Genomic DNA, 20162 nt, shown 5'->3' with positions numbered 1-20162 from the left:
GGGTCAAAGGCCATCACTTTCAGACTTGAGAAGTGCCCAGTCTACCTCAAATTACCCTGGAAGGATAAAGTATCTCAAAAATTTGAGCAACAGGTGAAGCTAACCACTTCATGCTGCTCCTGTGCAGTAGCAACATGAATGGTGTTTTCTACCGACAGGATGCTGCCATTAAGCCAAGAAGGACACTCTGCCAACTACAAAAGTGTAATGTGCTATATGAATTTCAGTGCCAGTGCGATGTCAGGGATGTTGGCCATACATCCCAACAAACTCAACCAACCCATGCTTGCAAAGCTCAGGACATATGTCTAATGGTAGATGTGACTCTGCAATTAAGCTGTATTTACTAAACAATCCTGAGTGTACAAATAGTAGTTTAGTTTTTTGTGAGCAAGTTGGATATGGCCTGTACCCTACCCTTGTAAACACCAGCTGGGGCATGTTGTTGACACAAGCCACCAGTCTTGGAGACATGCGGCCGCTGTCACAACGGATAGGGTACAGACCAGACTCGACCAGCCCGTGCCTGCAAAACTCAAAACACAGGGTCAAACATTAGATCTAATTCCACGATTGGACAATATTTGCTAAATAACCCTCAGTGTGCTAAGAATTATGCTGACAGCCAGTTTAAGATTGCCAACTGGGCTCAGCATGGTGTATTTGCATGAACTGGAAGCTATATATACTAATACACAGGACCCTCTTCTTTGCAGACAGAAAGAACATATAGACACAGTGCAACTGTTTCAACTAAACAAAATAAGTGACATATCTCTTTTTTCAGCAATAATCCTGAGTGTGCTAAGAATTATACTGACAACCAATTTCAGATTATCAGTCGGGCTCACAATGTAGCTTACTTAGGCTTGCTAGAAGCTACCTATATTCATATTCAGGCAAAAGTAATATGTCTAGGCATTGCACCTTTTATCGAAAAACAAAAGCATGGAGTCAATAGCTCCCGGGTGTATTCACCATGGCCATGTCTTGGCCAATCGAAGCCAACTTGCCGACCAATCAGCCCCTCTTTTTGTATGCAATATAAATTGTTGTTCCCTTTGAAATTTGGCATTCTTGCATCTGTCCTGATGAATGCAAGACAAAAAGCTTCAACAGCATGTCTCTCAGCAATAATCAAGTTCTGTGCTACCACACATATATTTAAAGGAAGCAAACCCAAGCACTAGGTTTCATTTCTTGAGGGACAGCATTGAAAAGTAGAGAAGTTATGCTAAACTTGCATGAACCTTGGTTAGACCACGCTTAGAGTACTGCGTGCAGTTCTGGCTATCCATTATCAAAAAGATATAGAGGTGCTGGAAAGGATATAGACCAGATTTACAAAGGTGATACCAGAAAAGACTGACAGACTGGATCTCTTTTCTCTTTAAAAAAGGCTGAGGGGTGGCCTTTAAAATTACGAAAAAATCTTTTATAGAGGGGACACAGAAAATATTTCCTCATGTGGGGAAAACCATAAGTAGAGTCCATCGTTATAATATAGTCACCAAGAAATCCAACCGAGAATTCAGAACAAACCGCTTTACCCATGTAGCGGTGAAAATGTGGAACTCACTACCACAGGGAGTGGTTGAAGCAAATAGTATAGACGCATTTAAGGGGAAATGAGGTAAGCACTAGAGGGTGCAGGGAAGATGGGCAAAGGCTCGAGTGGAACATAAACACCTGCATGGACTTGTTGGGCTAAACAGCCTGTTTCTGTGCTGTATATCCTATATAATCCTATTAAACTATTTAGCCAAACGAAAGGGTTAGCCAGAGCCAAGAACTTATTAGAAAGTAGGCACAGAGATGTTGAAAAACGTCGTGTCCATCTATTTTTAGCTTTTTAAAAGCAATTTATGCAAAGTTGTAATTACCAGAGTAGGGTTCTTATTTTCATAATAGTGGAATTTGGGAGAATACAGATTGGCTAAGGAAAAGCAGCAGTGCATTACTCTTCATTTTCACAAATGGTTTAAACAGTGCAACAGGAATGCAGGAAATATTTTTGACAATCTTTCTAAAATTTGCCATCAGCAAATTTTCATGATAAATAAATGAAATCTGCATACAAAATGATACACTAGGTTATCACAGTCAAGGAACTGGGAGTGCACAAAGGCTTTCATGCAGTTCAAGGATATTTATTTCAGGCATTTTTCCAAAATGACAGCCATACCAAGTCAGATGTTTAGACATCCCTTTAATCCTTGAGTTTTTTTTCTGTGACCTATACAACCTGATATGACCTTATAAAGCTCATGGTTCACGAAATGAAAGTATAAATATTCCCATACACGCTTTGTTTCAACACAATATCAAGGGCCTTAGAAGTGCAATCTGCAAGCAGGAAGTGAATAAATCTCCAAATGGGTAAAGGTGCTCACAGGTTTCTTCAAGAATAGTTTGTCTGGACCAGAACTTTTAGTTTTCAGGTGCAGATCAGTGTTTTCTTTGGTGCTGTTCCCACAACATGAAAAATGAAACCAATTGTGTGTGGTTTGCCTGAAATTCAGCATATTCAAAGGTTGTAAATATGACACCTTGTTCAATGTCATTTCCTTTGAATAACTTTCTGAAAGAAATGAGCATTGAGCAAACTGTGGCTCAAAATGGTAAGGAATTCCATTTGTCCACTTCAGGGCTAGATATTTCTGACCTTTCATGAAAGTAGCTGACTATTCATGACTAACACAAATTCCTTGATTGTTTATCATGGTTATTAAGTGGTTAAAATTCTCATCATGTTTTGAAAAATAACATTACTTATTGTTGAGTGGAACGAGGTGGTAGAAAAGATTCCAAGAGTTGTTTAGTGGGCAATCACCTGATAAATTGGGTTGGCACACTACCCAGCAACATAACTTTGGTAAACTCTTATAACACAATGAATTTTGTATGTGCCAAGAATTTGCAAGTGCGACGGAACATGGACTGATATTGCACTCAGGTTTCTAGTTGATTGGGAATGTTGTTTACTACACATCCACAAAACACAGAAGTGAGATTTGTGATGCTAAAACAGAATTTTGAATCCAGATTTTCATATTCTGTTAATATTCTGTAGCCTGATTAATTTCTTTATATGATGACAACACATGGAGTTTTAATGTCATCAAACATTTGTTGGTTACTTACTAATCATTAAGTAAGATTGAATCCTTTGGTGTTAGTGATAATATATTGAGCTGAATTAGGATCTGGCTCAAAGGGCACAGGTAAAAAATTAGTTATAGATGGATTTGTATCTGTTTGGAGACCAGTCCCATAGTGATCAATGTTGGGACCACTGCTCTTTGCTAATGATCCAGATGTAGATATTGAGAGCACAATCTGCAAATTTGCTTGCTTGCAATTCCTGTGTCATGTATGAGCTGAACCTGAAGGACATTTCACGTATCTTGATGGCCGCATGTATATGAAATGTTTCCAGCTGCTCCAGCTCGAGTTCAGGATTTCTGAGCTAGAGAGCCAGCTGAACGCCACTTGGAGGACGCACTGAGGGTGGCAAGGGTGCAGAATGTACTCTGGGTCGGGGGCTTCAATGTCCATCACCAAGAGCGGCTTGGTAGCACCACAATTGACCAAGCTGGCTGAGTCCTAAAGGACATAGCTGCTAGACTGGGTCTGCGGCAGGTGGTGAGGGAACCAACAAGAGGGAAAAATATGTTTAGCCTCATCCTCACCAACCTGCCTGCCACAGATGCATCTGTCCATGACAGTATCAGTAGGAGTGACCACTGCACAGCCATTGTGGAGATGAAATCCCATTCTCATTAAGGATACTCTCCATCGTGTTGTGTGGCATTACCACCATGACAAATGGGATAGGTTTCGAACAAATCTAGCAACTCAAGACTGGGCATCCATGAGGCGCTGTGGGCCATTAGTAGCAGCATTGTACTCGGACACAATCTGTAACTTGATGGCTCAGCATATCCCCCACTCTACCATTACCATCAAACCAGGGGATCAACCCTGGTTCAGTGAAGAGTGCAGGAGGACATGCCAGGAGCAGCACCAGGCATACCTTAAAAATGAGGTGTCAACCTGGTGAAGCTATAACACAGGACTACTTCCATGCCGAACAACATGAGCAGCATGTGATAGACAGAGCTAAATGATTCCACAATCAATGGATCAGATCGAAGCTCTGCAGCCCTGTCACATTCAGTTGTGAATGGTGGTGGACAACTCACTTGAGGAGAAGGTTCCACAAATATCCCCATCCTCAATGATGGAGGTGCCCAGCACAACAGTGCAAAAGATAAGGCTGAAGCATTTGCTACAATCTTCAGCCAGAAGTGCCGAGTGGATGATCCATCTCAGCCTCCTCCAGAGGACCCCAACATCACAGATGTCAGTCTTCAGCCAAATTGATTCACTCCATGTGATATCAAGAAATGGCTGAAGGCACTGAATAGTGCAAAGGCTGTGGACCCTTACAATATTGCGGCAATAGTATTAAAGACTTGTGGTCCAGAACTTGCCGCACCCCTAGCCAAGCTGTTCTAGTACAGCTACAACATTGGCATCTACCTGGCTATGTGGAAGATTACCCAGGTATTTCCTGTACATAAATTGCAGAACAAATCCTAACTGGCCAATTACTGCACTATCAGTAAAATAATGGAAAGGGTCATCAACAGAGCTATCAAGCAGCACTTATTTGGAAAAAACCTGTTTTCTGACGCTCAGTTTGGATTATGCCAGGGCCACTATGCTCCTGACCTTATTATGGCCAAGGTTCAAACATGGAAAAAAGAGTTGAACGCCCGGGGTGAGGTGAGAGTGACTGCCCTTGACATCAAGGCAACATTTGACCGAGTGTGGCATTAAGGAGCCCTAGCAAAACTGGATTGAATGGGAATCAGGGAGAAAACTCTTCTCTGGTTTGATTCATACCAAGCACAAAGGAAGATGGTTGCAGTTGTTGGAGGTCAGTCATCTCAGCTCCCAGACATCACTTCAGGAGTTCCTCAGGGTAGTGTCCTTGGCCCAAGCATCTTCAGTTGCTTCATCACCTTCCTTCCATCATAAGGTCAGAAGCTGGGATGTTCGCTGATGATTGCACAATGTTCAGCACCATTCATGACTCCTCAGATACTGAAGCAGCCCATGTCCAAATGCAGCAAGACCTGGATAATATCCATGCTTGGGCTAACAAATGGCAAGTAACATTTGTGCCACACAAGTGTCAGGCAATGACCTTCACCAACCAGAGAGAATCTAACCATCGCCCCCTTACATTCAATGGCATTACCATCACTGAATCCCCCACTATCAACATCTTGGGTGTTACCATTGGCCAGAAACTGAACTGGACTAGTCATATAAATGCTGTGGCTACAAGAGCAGGTCAGAGGCTAGGAATCCTGACTCCCCAAATGCTGTCCACCCTCTACAAGGCACAAGCCAGGAGTGTGATGGAATATTCCACATTTGCCTGGATGAGTGCAGCTCCCACAACACTCAAGCAGCTCAACATCATTCAGGACAAAGCTTGATTGGCAACACATCCACAAACATTCACTCCCCCCACTACCGACACACAGTAGCAGAGTGTTTACCATCTACAAGATGTACTGCAAGAATTTACTAAGGATCCCTGAACGGCACCTTCTAAACCCAAGACCATTACCATCTAGAAGGGCAAGGGCAGCAGATAGATGGGAACACCACCACCTGGAAGTTCCCTTCTCAGTCACTCAACATCCTGACTTGGAAATATATCGCCGTTCCTTCATTGTCGCTGGGTCAAAATCCTGGGACTCCCTCCCTAACAGCGCTGTGGGCGTATCTACAAAACATGGACTGCATCAGTTCAAGACCGCAGCTCACCACCACCTTCTCAAGGGCAATTAGGGATGGGCAATAAATGCTGGCCTAGCCAGCAAAGCCCACATCCCGTGAATGAATAAAATTATAAATGCTGGAATCCATTATTAAGAAGGTAGTAGCAGGACATTTAGAAAATTATAATTGACTCAGGCAGAGTTAACATGGTTTTGCGAAAAGTAACTTGTATTTGATAAATTTATTTGAGCTTTTGAGGATGTAACAAGCAAGGTGGACAAAGGGGAGCCAGCAGATATCGTGTATTGAGATTTCCAAAAGGCATTCAATAAGGTGCCACATAAAAGATTACACAGAAGATCAAGAGCTCATGGTTTCAGGAGTGATATATAGGGTGAGTATGGATAGAGGATTGGCTAACTAACAGAAAACAGAGGGCTGGGATAAATGGATCTTTTTCAGTTTGGCAAACTGTAATTAATGGAGTGTCACAGGGATCAGTGCTGGAATCTCAACTATTTACAATCTATATCAATGAATTGGAAAAGTGACCAACTGTATTGTAACAATATGTGCTGATGATACAAAATAGGTAGGAAAGTAAGTTGTGAGGTGGATACAAAGAGAAGGGATATAGATCGGTTAAGTAAGTCGGCAAAAAATTGGCAGATGGAGTATTATGTGGGAAAATGTAAGTGCGTCCATTTTGGCAGGAAGAATAAATAAGCCATATGTTATTTAAATAGAGACAGACTGCAGACTGCTGCAGTAAGAGGGATCTGGATGTCCTTGTGCACGAATCACAAAGAGTTAGAATGCAAGTAAAGCAAGTAATTAGGACGGCAAATGGAATTTATTGCAAGGTGAATGGGGTATAAAGGTAGGGAAGGCTGCTACAGCTGTACTTTGCTGAGGCCACATCTTGAGTACTGTATATAGATTTGACATAAAAACATAAGAACATAAGAAATAGGAGCAGGAGTAGGCCATTCAAGGCCTCTCAAGCCTGCCCCATCATTCAATAAGATCATGGTTGATCTGCCCCAGGTCTCAACTCTTCTTTTGTGCCAGCTCCTCATAGCCCTCAACTCCCTGATATTTCAAAAATCTATCTACCTCCTCTTTAAATACTTTCAGTGATCTAGCCTTCACAACTCTCTGGGGTAGACAATTCCAGACATTCACTACCCTCTGAGAAAAGAAATTCCTTCACATCTCTGTTTTAAATGAGTGCCCCCTTATTCTGTAATTATGCCCCCTTGTTCAAAATTCCCTCACTAGTGGAAACATCTTCTCAACATCTACCCTGTCAAGCCCCCTCAGAATCTTGTACGTTTCAATAAGATCACCCCTCATTCTTCTAAACCCTAATGAATAAAGGCCTAACCTGTTCAGCGGTTCTTAATAAATCAACCCCTTCATCAAAGGAATCAGCCGAGTGAATCCGTTTTGAACTGACTCCAATGCCAGTATATCCTTTCTTAAATACGGGGACCAAAACTGTACACACTACTCCAGGTGCAGCCTCACCAATACCCTGTACAGTTGTAACAAGGCTTCCCTATTTTTAAACTCCAACCCCCTAGCAAAACAGGCCAACATTCCATTTGCTTTCTTAATTACTTGCTGCACCTGCATGTGTTTCATGCACAAGAACACCGAGGTCCCTCTGTGCTGCATTTTTTAGGAGTATCTCTCCATTTAAATAACAGGCTGCCTTTTGATTCTTCCTACCAAAGTGCATGACCTCACACTTTCCTACATTAAACTTCATCTGCCAAGTTTTTGCCCACTCACTCAACCTGTCTATATCCCCTTACAGATTCCTTATGTCATCACAACATGCCCTCCCACCTATTTTGTATCATCAGCAAATTTGGATACATTACACTCTGCCCCCTCCTCCAAGTCATTAATATAGATATTAAGTATTTAAGGCCCTGGGACTGATCCTTGTGGCACTCCACTAGTTATGTCTTTCCAACTTGAAAAAGGCCCATTAATCTCAACTCTTTATCTTCTGTGTGTTATCCAATCCTCAGTCCATGCTAATACATTATCCCCCATACCATGAGCTCCTTTCTTGTGCAATAACCTTTTATGTGGCGCCTTATTGAATGCCTTCTGGAAATCTAAATACATTACTTCAACTGGTTCCGCTTTATCAACCCTGCTTGTTAGTTGGTCTCCTTATTTAAGGAAGCAGTTCAGAGGGGGTTGACTAGGCTGATTCTTGTGATGAAAGGGTTGTCTTATCAGGAAAGGTTGAGAAGTTTGGGCCTATACTCATTTCAGCTCAGAAGAATAAGATGTGATCTTATTGAAACATAAGATTCTGAGTGGGCTTGGCAGGGTAGATGCTGAGAAGATGTTTCTTCTCATGGGTGAATCTAGAACTTGGGAGCACAATTTAACAATAAGCAGTCTCCCATTTAAGATGGAGATGAGGAGAAATTTCTTCTCTCAGAGGGTTGCTAATGTTTGGAATTCTCTTCCCCAGAGAGCAGTGGTGACTGGATCATTGAATATATTCATGCCTGTGTTAGATTTTTGATGACAAGGGACTCAAGGGTTATGGAGGACAAGCAAGAAAGTGGAATTCACGCCACATTCAGATCAGCCATGATTTACTGAATTGCGGAGCAGGCTTGATGGGCCAACTGACCTACTTCTGCTCCTATTTCTTATGATTTTATTTATCATTCTGTGCTGTCTCCCCTCCAAGACATATTTAACTCTCCTGAGGGATGTTGCCAAAAAAGGAACACACTACTCCAGATGAGGTCTGACCAGCTGAAACATAATTTCCCACATTATATTCCAACCCCCTTTCAGGTGAATGCCAACAATTCATTAGTCTTTCTGATTACTTTCAGTGGCTGTACCGTAGTTGTAAATGATTTGTGTACCTGGATACCTAAATCCTTTTGCTCCCCTACAATGCTAAGTCTTCTGCGTTACAAAAATATTCTGATTTGTCTTTCTTGGATCCAGAGTTATGACCTCATATTTTCCCACATTGATGTTGTGAAAAACTGAGGCTATAATAAGAATTGAAGCGATCACCACTTGTCACATTCTGTCAATCAGTCTATTCCTTTTTTCCTTACTCTCCGCCTCCTGTCTGCTACCCAATTACCAATCCAGGTCACAAAGATTATATCAGCTGTACAATCTCCAGAAATATAAGAACACCAAAGTTACATCACAACCTCAAACTCCACGTGGACTTATTAGTTGCTCAGAAAAGTGTTTCTCCATAATGCAAGCAGCCTCTTTCCCTCGACTCAACACATAATATTTATACAGCACTCTTAACATAACAAAACATCTCAAGACACTTCATAGGGGCATTATAAAACAAAGTATGACACTGAGCCACATGAGGGCATATTATGTCAAATGGCCAAAAATTTGGTCAAAGATGTAGGTTTTCAGGATTGGCTTAAAAGAGGGAAGTAAAGCAGAGAGAATGGGGGGTGGGGGGGGGAGGAGAGGGGTGGCATAGGGAGGGAATTCCAAAGCTTGCAGCTGAGACAACTAAAGGCACAGCACCAATGGCAGCACATTGCTTAAAATCAGGATGTCCAAGAGGCCAGGATTAGATGAGCATAGATAACCCAGAGGATTGTGGGATTGGAGGGGATTATTGAGGTAGGGAAGAAGGGCAAGGCAATGGAGGGAGTTGAAAACATGGATGAGAATTTTAAAATAAAGATGTTTCCTGACTGGGAGCCAATGTAGGCCAGCGAGCACAAGGGTGATGGGGAACAGGATTTGGTGTGAGTTAAGACTTGGGAAGCAGGGCTTTGGGTGACCTCAAGTCCAAGAAGGGGAGAAAAAGGGAATCTAACTGAGAGTGCATCGGAATAGTCAAGTCTAGAGTTAGCAAAGACTTGACTGAGGGTTTCAGCAACAGATAAGAGACAGGAGTGAAGTTGGCTGAATGGAGATATGGTGATATGGAGATGGAAATAGGCTGTCTTAGTGATGACACAAATATGAGGTCAGAAACTCATCTTGGGGTCAAATGTGACACCAAGGTTGCGAGTGTACTGGTTTAAACTCAGACTGTTGTCAGGGAAAGGGGTGGAGTCAGTTGGTAAGGAATGGAATTTGGGGTGAGGACTAAAAACAATGGCTTCATTCGTCCAAGTATTAAAGTTGAAGAAATTGCTGCTTATCCAGTACTGGATGTCGGATAAGCAGTCTGTTTTGTATATTGAGTTTACTCATGTAGAATTTATTCAGATAAGCAGTCTGATCATTTAGCAACAGTAGAGGAGTCGAGAGATGTGCTGGTGAGGGACAAATGAGAATTGTCAGTGTATGTATGAAAACTAAAGCTGTACTTTTGGACGATGTTGCTGATGGACAACATGTAGACGAGAAATTAGAGGGACCCAGGCTAGATCCTTGGAGGAACAGAAGAGGTGACAGTGTGGGAGCAGGAAAAGAAACCATTGCAAGTGATTATCTAGCTACAATTAAATAGATAAGAATGGAAGCAATTGAGTGGAGTCCCATCCAGCTGGATGATAGATTCTATATGAATAAATTCAATATGCAAAACCATTAGGCTCACGTAAACTGCTGCAAAATCAAGCAAAGCGATCAAAATTATTGATAGATTTCTCTTGTGCAATCAATTATTTATCCAGGCCTCTCACCGTGACTGAAACATTCCAAGCCATTATGCATTGCTCCATGCTACTGATCATGTTTCTTGTGTTAATCAAAAACATTATAACATTTTTCTTTCAGTTGCCAATTCACACCCAGCATTCTCCTTTCCACTTATATTAACCCCAAGAATGAAAATTATTCAAATGTTGTTTTCAACACAACTAGACATTGCTCTTAGATTCTAATTTGTAGTGTAGTTGATTAAAAAAAGCTACTTTTCAATTCTTCAAGTTCCTCTGACAAGAGATCAAAGGAAAAGTAGGATCCACACAAACAATTCTGTCAGTTTAACAATTATGTGAATATATATTTACAAAGAATGGATTAGATTGCAATCGTTTCATTTATGACTTGGATCGCAATCTTGCTTCTGGAAAAAAGTTCTGGAAGAGGATAATATATTTAAGGAGTCAAGAGCTACAATTCAACAAGTAACCAAACCCTGTTATGTCTTTACTGAATGGTACAGAGGCGATGCATGTCCCCACACAGAAAGGAAAAATCAATAGATGAGATATCAGGCTCCCTCTCCCACAACTCCCTACAGCAAGCACAAACACTTGTATGCAGCTCGCTAACCAGAAATGGTGCAGTTAGGCTGAAAGAAAGGGTAAGGAATTAAAACCTAAAATTCTTATTTAATTAAAAAAAGCTCACTCTTCAATAACTGAGTGAACTTTGCAACATTAGAAATGTATTTTGCAGTGAAATCAGATTTTATGAGATGGCTAACATGTTCACTGATAATTGCACAATGTTCAGCGCCATTCGTGACTCCTCAGATACTGAAGCAGCCCATGTCCAACTGCAACAGGACCAAAATTGCACATGGCTCATTATCATTGACTTGCTACATACAACTGCCAATTCACCACAATTTATTGTACAAGTTATGTAACTCCATAGTCCTACATCTACATTGTTCTCCTATTTGCCATAGTCATTGGCAAATCTAGTTTATGCAAATTTTTCCCTAGTCTCTGGACTTCCTGTGCCGGACATCATATCCAACCTAATGGGCATGAAACCTGTTCCTAAATCTCTACCAATGTCATCCTATAATCAGCTATTGGTAGATATTCAAGAGTGTCCAGGGTTACACAATCTCCAATTATCCTTTCCAGTGATAAAGTTTTTGGCCTACCTGCTCGACACTATCTAGCAGCAACCTCTTTGTCTTTCTCTGCTAAAAATAAAGAATAAATGATGAAGACTGCATGATCAACATACTGGGACCAGAAAAGCCCATGAACGGATGCACAAGAACACTTGGAACAATAAGTTTACCAAGGCCACAAGTGAAGGAGATGTGGCCCACACATGGCCATGGAAGCCATACCATACTACTCCATGGTGTCATGTACTGAAGCACCACATTCCTACCAGTTATTCATCAGAAAATTATATAATATATAGAGAACAGAAACAGGCCATTGGACACAATTGCAATAATGCACCATTCGAGCCTCCTCCCATCCTTGCTTATTCAACTCTTTCAGCATAAACCTTGATTCCTTTCTTCCTCAAGTATTTATCCATCCGAGTGAATGATCCATCATGGCCTCCTCCTGGGTTCTCCAGCCAATTCATGTAAAAGCTGTGGCCACAAGTATAGGTCAGAGGCTGGAATTCTGTGATGAGTAACTCACCTCCTAACTCTCAGAACCTTTCCACTATCTACAAGTTATGGTCCCTCCCGGGCTTCAGGGCTTCTGCATTCGGTTTTATTCTGTTTGCCTTTCTAGCTCCCTTCCACCACCTCAGTTCTTTAGTTATTTACACATTCCTGTGTCTCTTATGAATATTTTATTTCTTTAATTATACTTCCTATTGTCAAATATTAGTATCAGCCTTTTCATCATCTGCTCATTACCTTTAAATACCTTAAAGGTAACTCTCCATCTCTTGTGTGTGCATGTGTGTGTGTATGTCTCTGTGCGCTGTGTGTCCACCTATCTGTGTGTACAGGTCAGTGGGTGCATGTATGTGTGCCTAGTGTGTGTTGTGGTCTGTATCTGTGTGTATCTGTGTCTGTATGTATGTATGTGCATGAACGCATGTCTGTTTATGTGTGTGCATGTGTCTATGTATGCGGGCATGTATGTGTGCATGTGTGTGTGTGTGCATGTGTTGTGTATCTTTGGGTGTCTTTGTGCATGGGTGGATCTATGTGTCTGTGCGTGTGTGTACCTATATATATATATATGTGCATGTATGTGTGTGTGTGTGTGTGTGTGTGTTTAAGTATATGTGTCTATGTGGTGTGTGTGCCAATGATGGTTATTTGCATGAGCTGCCAGCGCTATGGTTTTGGTGCTATGGTGCTGGTGTTAAGGGGAAATATTATCCCCCCATTGGTGGGGAAGTGCAGGAGCGGGCATGAGCAGGCGCACCTCCAATCAGCACCCCCAACCAGGGATATGCTGCCATTTTAAATGGACAGGTCAATTAAGGCCCACCCAGCGTGACGTCCGCCAGGAAGTGTGCGGGTGCCCGGGGGGGGGGGGGTGGTGGGGTTGGAATTCCCACAGCTTCAGCCGGGAGTGCGCTCTTTTCGGGCATGTGTGCATGAAATAGCACACTCATCTCCGTGAGGCTAAGTGCTGCCTCAGGGAGATCACAACAGACTTAAAACTTTTAAGACAAATGTTTAAAAAATTTCCCTGACATGTCCCCTCATGTGACACTGTCACATGAGGGGACATGTCCATAACTTTTAAAAACATTTATTAAATTTTTTTAAAAACCCTCACGAAACCTCATCCCGCCCATGGATGAGGTTTCATGCTTTCTCTGAAGTCCGCCAGGGCTCCCAGCCAACCCAACAACCTTAAGGTTGGACGGGCAGCCTTGTCAATTACTGAAATTGGTTTATTAATGGCCACAATTGGCCGTTGACAGGTCAGCGGGTGCACAGCTGACTCAGCTGCACCCCCGCCGACCTGAAAATGGAAATATAGCGGGGTGATGTTGGGAGTTTCGTCCAACGTCACCCCGCGTCACTTTACGCATTGGCGAGCGGGCACTGCCCCCTGTTCGCCGACCGGAAGATCCTTTCCTTGGTGTTTGTGTTATGGGTTTGTTGTTCTGGTGCTGGAGTTATGGTGTTGGTGTTACTGTGTTGGTGTTATGGTGTTTGTGCTATGGTGTTGGTATTAAAATGTTGGCATTGTGGTGTTTTTGTTGTGTTGTTGGTATTAAAATGTTGGCATTATGGCACTGGTGTTGTGGTGTTGGTGTTACTGTGTTATGGTGTTGGTGTTAGACTGACTGGCCTGTAGTTCCCTGTTTATCCCTTCCTCCCTTCTTGAATAACTGAATATTGTTGCTGGTGTTATGATTTTGTTGTTCTGGTGCCAGTGTTATGGTATTGATGATATGTTGTTGATGTTATGTTGTTGATGTTATGGTGTTGGTGTTAAGGTATTGGTGTTATGGTGTTGGTGTTTTGGTTTTGGTGCTGTGGTTCTGGTGTTACTGTGTTGGTGTTACGGAGTTTGTGTTATGGTGTTGACAAGGAAGTATTCAATGAACGGCATGACACTAGGAAGTTCTGAGGAACAAAGGGACCTTGGTGTGTGTGTCCATAGATCTCTGAAGGCAGAGGGGCATGTTAGTGGGGGCATGTTAGTGGGGTGGTGAAAAAGGCATATGGGACATTTGCCTTTATCAGTCGAGGCATAGGTTACAAAAGTAGGGAGGTCATGTTGGAGTTGTATAGAAGCTTGGTGAGGCCACAGCTGGTGTACTGTGCGTAGTTCTGGTCGCCACATTATAGGAAGGATGTGATTGCACTGGAGAGGGTGCAGAGGAGATTCACCAGGATGTTGCCTGGGATGAAACATTTACGTTATGAAGAGAGGTTGGATAGACTTGGGTTGTTTTCATTGGAGTAGAGAAGACTGAGGGGCGACCTGATCGAGGTGTACAAGATTATGAGGGGCACGGACAGGGTGGATAGGGAGCAGCTGTTCCCCTTAGTTGAAGGGTCAGTCACAAGGGGGCATAAGTTCAAGGTGAGGGTCAGGAGGTTTAGGGAGGATGTGAGGAAAACCTTTTTACCCAGAGGGTGGTGACGGTTTGGAATGCACTGCCTGGGAGGTTGGTGGAGGTGGGTTGTCTCACATCCTTTAAAAAATACCTGGATGAGCACTTGGCACGTCATAACATTCAAGACTATGGGCCAAGTGCTAGTAAATGGGATTAGGTAGGTAGGTCAGGTGTTTCTCACGTGTCGGTACAGACTTGATGGGCCGAAGGGCCTCTTCTGCACTGTGATTCTGTGATTCTGTGTTGGTGTAATAATGTTGGTGTTATGGTGTTGGTGTTACGGTGTTAGTGTTATAGAGTCATAGAGGTCTACAGCACAGAAAATGGCCCTTTGGCTCATCAAGTCTGCTCCGGTCAAACAAGTACCTAACTATTGAGTTCTGTTGAAGAGTCATACGGACTCGAAACGTTAACTGTGTTCCTCTCCGCAGATGCTGCCAGACCTGCTGAGTTTTTCCAGGTATTTTTGTTTTTCTTTTGGATTTCCAGCATCTGCAGTTTTTTGCTTTTACCTTACTATTCTTATCCCATTTTCCAGCACTAGGCCCATAGCCTTGTATGCCATGGCATCATAAGTGCACATTCAAATACTTCTTAAATGTTATGAGGGTTTCTGCCTCTACCACCCTTTCAGGCAGTGAGTTCCAGATTCCCACCACTCTCTGGATGAAAAATTCTTCCTCACATCCCCTCTAAACCTCCTGCCCCTTACCTTCAATCTATGCCTCCTGGTTATTGATCCCTCCACCAAGGGGAAAAGTTCCTTCCTGTCTACCCTATCTATGCCCCTCATAATTTTATACACCTCAATCATGTCCCCCCCTCAATCTCCTCTGCTCCAGGTAAAATAACCCTAGTCTACCCAGTCCCTCCTCATAACTAAAACTCTCCAGCTCAGGCAACATCCTGGTAAATCTTCTCTGCACTCTCCCTTGTGCAATCACATCCTTCCTATAATGCGGATTCCAGAATTGCAAACAATACTCTAGCTGTGACCTGACCAGTGTTTTATACAGTTTCAGTATAACTTCCCTGCTCTTATGTTCTATACCTTGGCTAATAAAGGCAAGTATCTCATATGCCTTCTTAATCACCTTATCTACCTGTCCCGCTACCTTAATGGACTGGCAGACATGCACACCAAGGTCCCTCCGCTCCTCGGTACTTTCCAGGGCCCTACCATTCATTGTGTAGCCCCGTGCCTTGTTTGTCCTACCCAGGTGCATCACCTCACAATTATCCGGATTAAATTGCATTTGCCAGACCAGCCCGTCTATATCCTCCTGTAATCTAAGACTATCCTCCTCACTGTTTACCACCCCACCAATTTTCGTGTCATCCGCAAACTTACTTATCAACCCTCCAACATTCAAGGGACCCAGCACCGATCCCTGTGGAACCCCACTGGGCACAGGCATCCAGTCACAAAAACACCCCTCAACCATCACCCTCTGCTTCCTGCCACTCAGCCAATTTTGGATCCAATTTGCCAAATTGCCTTGGATCCGATGGGCTCTTAGCTTCGTTATCAGTCTCCCATGTGGGACCTTATCAAAACCCTTGCTGAAGTCCAAGTAGGCTACGTCAAATGCATTGCCCTCATCTACACACCTGGTCACCTCTTCGAAAAATTCAATCAAATTGGTCAAGTATGACCTCCCCTTAAAACCATGCGGACTGTCCTTGATTAATCTCTGCCTCTCCAAGTGTAGATTAGTTCTGTCCCTCAGAATTGCTTCCAATAGTTTCCCCATCTCTGAGGTTAGACTGACTGGCCTGTAGTTCCCTGTTTATCCCTTCCTCCCTTCTTGAATAACTGAATATTGTTGTTGGTGTTACAGTACTGGTGTTACGGTGTTGGTGTTATGGTGTTAGTGTCACGGTTTTGTTGTTCTGGTGCCAGTGTTATGGTATTAGTGTTATGTTGTTGGTGTTCTGGCATTGGTGTTATGGTGTTGGTGTTATGTTGTTGGCGTTTTGGCATTGGTGCCATGGTGTTGGTGTTATGGTGTTAGTGCTACAGTTTTGTTGTTCTGGTGCTGATGTTATGGTATTGGTGTTATGTTGTTGATGTTATGGTGTTGTTCTGGTGCTGGTGTTATAGAGTCATAGAAGTCTACAGCACAAAAAAGGGCCTTTGGCCCATCGAGTCTGCGCCAATCAAACAAGTGCCTATCTATTCTAATCCCATTTTCCAGCACTAGGCCCATAGTCTTGTATGCCATTGTTGTTGATGTTATTCTGTTGGTGTTATGGTGTTGGTGTAATGGTGTTGGTGTTACAGCTTTGTTGTTCTGGTGCTGGTGTTATGGGGGTGTTGATGTTCTGGTGTTGGCGTTATGGTGCTGGTATTCTGTTGTTGGTGTAATGGTGTTGGTGTTATGTTGTAGATGTTATGGTGTTTGTGTTATGGTGTTGGTGTTCCGGTTTTGTTGTTCTGGTGCTGGTGTTATGGTATTGGTGTTATGGTCCTATGTTATGGTGTTGGTATAATGATATTATGGTGCTGGTGTTGATGTGGGGGTGAAATAACTCTATGTTAAAACTGATATTAAGATGTGCATTAACAACATTAAAAATAGACAAATTATTATCATTAATAACTTTTAAGTGTAGTTGTACTTCCTAAGCATGATGGGAAATATAGCCAAAATATAGACATGATGGGTATGGTATTGTGGGAACTCAACTTAATGACCTTCACAGCTTGGGTAAACAATGCACTAAGAAGATAACAAAAACAGACAGGGAGTCATTAAATCATAGACATGAACACATCCCTGCTGAGGCAGAAATGCCACAACTGTTGAGATAACAGGGGATGTCTGCAGAAGGCTTTTGATAATGATGTATGCATAAGACATTGTGTTTTGCTATAACCCAGATCTATAAATATGCTACACAGGCTTTGTGTTATTGAGAGAGGTCCTCGGAAAGGCAGTGAGGACTACGCACCCCCCCACCCCCCCCCCCCCCCCCCCCCCCCCCCCCCAAGCATATGCTTGAAAATAAAGACCTTGGTTTCTGGGACTCTCACACTTGAGTGGTCTCATCTTTATACCACAGCAGTGTTATGGTATTGGTGTTATGTTGTTGTTGTTATGGTGCTGGTGTTATGGTGTTGGTGTAATGGTGTTGGTGCTATAGTGTTTTTGTTCTGGTGCTGCTGTTATGGTGTTGGTGTTATGTTGTTAACGTTATTGTGTTTGTATAATGGTGTAATGGTATTGAGTAATGGTGTTGGTATAATGGTTTTATGACCTTATGCTGCTGCAGTGGAGGAGATTCTAAGGAAATTCTGTCATTGGGAAAAAGCTACAATCCATTATTAAAGAGGTTGTGACAGGACATTACAAAACTACAATCAGGCAGTGTCAACATAGCTTTATGAAAGGGAAATCATGTTTGACAAATATATTAGAGTTCTTTGAAGGCATAACAAACAGGGTGGATAAAGGGGAACAGTAGCTGTAGTGTATTTGGATTTCCAAAAGGCATTTGATACGGTGCCACATAAAAGATTATTACGCAATATAAGAGCATATCGTGTTGGGAGTGATATATTAGCATGGATGGGGGGCTGGCTAACTAACAAGAAACCAATTTGTGAGGAAGATACAAAAAGTCTGCAAAGGGATAGAGATAGGTTAAGTGAGTGGGGGAAAAAAGGCAGATGGAGTATCATGTGGGAAAATGTAAGGTGGTCCACTTTGACAGGCAGAATATAAAAGCAGAATATTATTTAAATGGAGAGAGATTGCAGAATGCCCTAGTACAGAGTAACTTGGATGTCCTTGTACATGAATCACGAAAAGTCAGCATGTGGGTATAGCAAGTTATTAAGAAGGCAAACAGAATGTTGCCTTATATTGCAAGGGGGATGGAGTATAAAAGAAGGGGAGTCCTGCTACAGCTGTATAGGGCATTGGTGAGACCAGACCAAGAGTATTGTGTGCAGTCTTGATCACCTTACTTAAGGAAGAACATATTTGCATTGGAAGCAGTTCAGAGTAGGTTCACTTGGCTGAGTCCTGCGATGAAAGAGTTGTCTCATGAGGAATGGTTGAACAGGTTGGGTTTGTACTCACTGGAGTTTAGGTGAGTGAGGGGAGATCTTATTGAAACATATAAAATTCTGAGAAGGCTTGAGAGGGTTGATGCTCAGAGGATGTTTCCTCACGTGGGCGTATCAAGAACTAGGGGCACAGTTTCAAAATAAGGGGTCTCCCACTTAAGACAGAGATGAGCAAGAATCTCTTCTGTCAGATGGCCATTAAACTTTAGAATTCTCTTCCCCAGGGAGCACTGGAAGCTGGGTCACTGAATATATTTAAGGCTGAGTTAGACAGATTTTTGATTGACTAGCAAGTTAAAGGTTATGGAGAGCAGGCAGAAATGTGGAGTTAAGGCCACATCAACTCAGCCATGATGTTACTGAATGGTGGAGCTGGCTCAAGGGTCTAAATGACCTACTCCTGCTCCTATCTATATCTTATGTTCTTATGAAATTCCCAGTGCTAATATATTTGGTATTTTCAAAGATGCTGGCATGCTGTGCACATATCCAATCTGTTAGCTCAGTTTTTACAGAAGTGGGATGGGATGGAGAACAATGAATGCTTTTAATAAACAGCTACAGTTTACTTATCCCAAATCAAAGTTGTTTAATTCAAATCAGCTGCATTGAAACTACAAAAACATCTCATCTGCAGTTCTTTAAAACTGCTTAATTTAAACAACTGGGTAAATCAATGTTTCTTTCAAATAAAAGCTAATTTAATTAACAAGTGATTTGTTGACAACCTATCTTTTCCTATAATAGTATCTACCCAGCTATGTAGAAAATTGCCCAGGTATGTCCTGTACACAAAAAGCAGGACAAATCCAACCCGGCCAATTACCGCCCCATCAGTCTATTCTCCAGCATCAGTAAAGTGATGGAAGGGCTCATCAACAGTTCTATCAAGCAACACTGGCTTAGCAATAACCTGCTCACTGATGCCCAGTTTGGGTTCCGTCAGGGTCACTCAGCTCCTGACCTCATTACAGCCTTAGTTCAAACATGGTAAAAAGAGCTGAGCTCCCGAGGTGAGGTGTGAGTGACTGCCCTCGACATCAAGGTAGCATTTGACCGAACGTGGCATCAAGGAGCCCTAACAAAACTGGAGTCAATGGGAATCGGGGGAAAACTCTCCACTGGTTGGAGTCATACCTAGCACAAACGAAGATGGTTGTGGTTGTTGCAGGTCAGTCATCTCAGCTCCAGGACATCACTGCAGGAGTTCCTCAGGGGAGTGTCCTCAACCCAACTATCTTCAGCTGCTTCATCAATGACCTTCCTTCCATCATAAGGTCAGAAGTGAGGATGTTTGCTGATGATCCCACAATGTTCAGCACCATTCTTGACTCCTCAGACACTGAAGCAGTCCATGTCCAAAAGCAGCAAGACCTGGACAATATACAGGCTTGGGCTGACAAGTGGCAAGTAACATTCGCACCACACAAGTGTCAGGCAATGATCATCTCCAACAAGAGAGAATCCAACCATTGCCCCTTGATGTTCAATGGCATTATCATCACTGAACCCCCCCACTATCAACACCCTTGGGGTTACCATTGACCAG

General features: G+C 42.6%; 1 protein-coding gene across 3 annotated transcripts in view; it reads right to left on the bottom strand.

Moving 5' to 3' along the window:
- LOC121276573 (flocculation protein FLO11-like) overlaps positions 1-20162 on the bottom strand; it is a 108445-nt gene that overhangs the window by 77438 nt on the left and 10845 nt on the right. The window contains exon 1 of one of the 3 annotated variants that reach the window (XM_041185145.1): positions 11633-11653. The exons of the other annotated variants lie outside the window; for them this stretch is intronic. The gene's annotated coding sequence lies outside the window, so the exon portion shown is untranslated. Of the gene's footprint in view, positions 1-11632; positions 11654-20162 lie in introns of those variants that run through there. 3 annotated transcript variants of the gene reach the window in all.

Source organism: Carcharodon carcharias, chromosome 3 (genome assembly GCF_017639515.1).
Source record: "Carcharodon carcharias isolate sCarCar2 chromosome 3, sCarCar2.pri, whole genome shotgun sequence".
NCBI lineage: Eukaryota > Metazoa > Chordata > Chondrichthyes > Lamniformes > Lamnidae > Carcharodon > Carcharodon carcharias.
The sequence above is the reverse complement of the archived record's forward strand: the minus strand, read 5'-3'. Positions and strand labels throughout refer to the sequence as shown.